The following is an 835-nucleotide window of genomic DNA, read 5'->3' on the forward strand; positions in this document are numbered from 1 at the left end:
CTTTCCACCCCACAGCCCCGCTCATCACTCGCTGCTCCCTGCCCAGAGCCCCACTCCCCCCACCCCCCCGAGCCCAGACTCTGCCCCCAGATCCCTGCTCCCCGCCCCGAGCCCCGGCTCCCAGAGAACCAGCCCCGACACCCCACCATGGCACCAGCCCTGCAGTGCAGCAAGAGCAGAGAGCCAAGGCAAGGCAATGGGCTGGGGGAAGGAGACTGGGCTAGGCGCTCGCAGGCTGGTGGGGAGAAAAGCAAGGACAGAACCGGGGACAAGAGCGATGGAGAGCGGAGTCTGGGGACAGCTGCGTTTGTGACAGACCTGGCAGGTGACCAAGCTCCCACGGCCCACAGCCCAAGCCCGACGGCTCCTACACAGTCTGGGCTCCGGCGCTTCCTCCCGTGGCACTACAGGGAGCCAGAGATGTCAACAGACATTTCTGTGCCCCGCTAGGGAAGCAGCAGGACGTTGTGTTCACAGCGTACAGGGAGGAGGAAGCACGTCCTGTGCTCCCTGTAACAAGGGAGGGTGTCAGCCTGCAGCTGCTAAAGCCACACATTTGCTGATCCACAGGATCAGGTCATTGCACTCAAGAGTTGTAAAAGAACTGGCTGAGGACCGGAGAATGGCAAAGCAGCTCATATTAGGCAAATATTTAAAAAGGAAAAAGGGATGACTCAGGTAGTGACATACCAAGTAGCCTAACATCAACACCAGGTAAAACCATGGACAAGTCAATGCAGGAAGCCATGGGTAAAGAGCAAAGGAGGATAGCATAAATCATGCCTGTCAATGGAGTTCACGAGAAACGGATCCTGTCGGCGAAGTCCACTAGCGT

Source organism: Gavialis gangeticus, unplaced genomic scaffold (assembly GCF_001723915.1).
Source record: "Gavialis gangeticus isolate Ggan-Ray unplaced genomic scaffold, GavGan_comp1, whole genome shotgun sequence".
In the NCBI taxonomy this organism is placed as follows: Eukaryota; Metazoa; Chordata; order Crocodylia; family Gavialidae; genus Gavialis; species Gavialis gangeticus.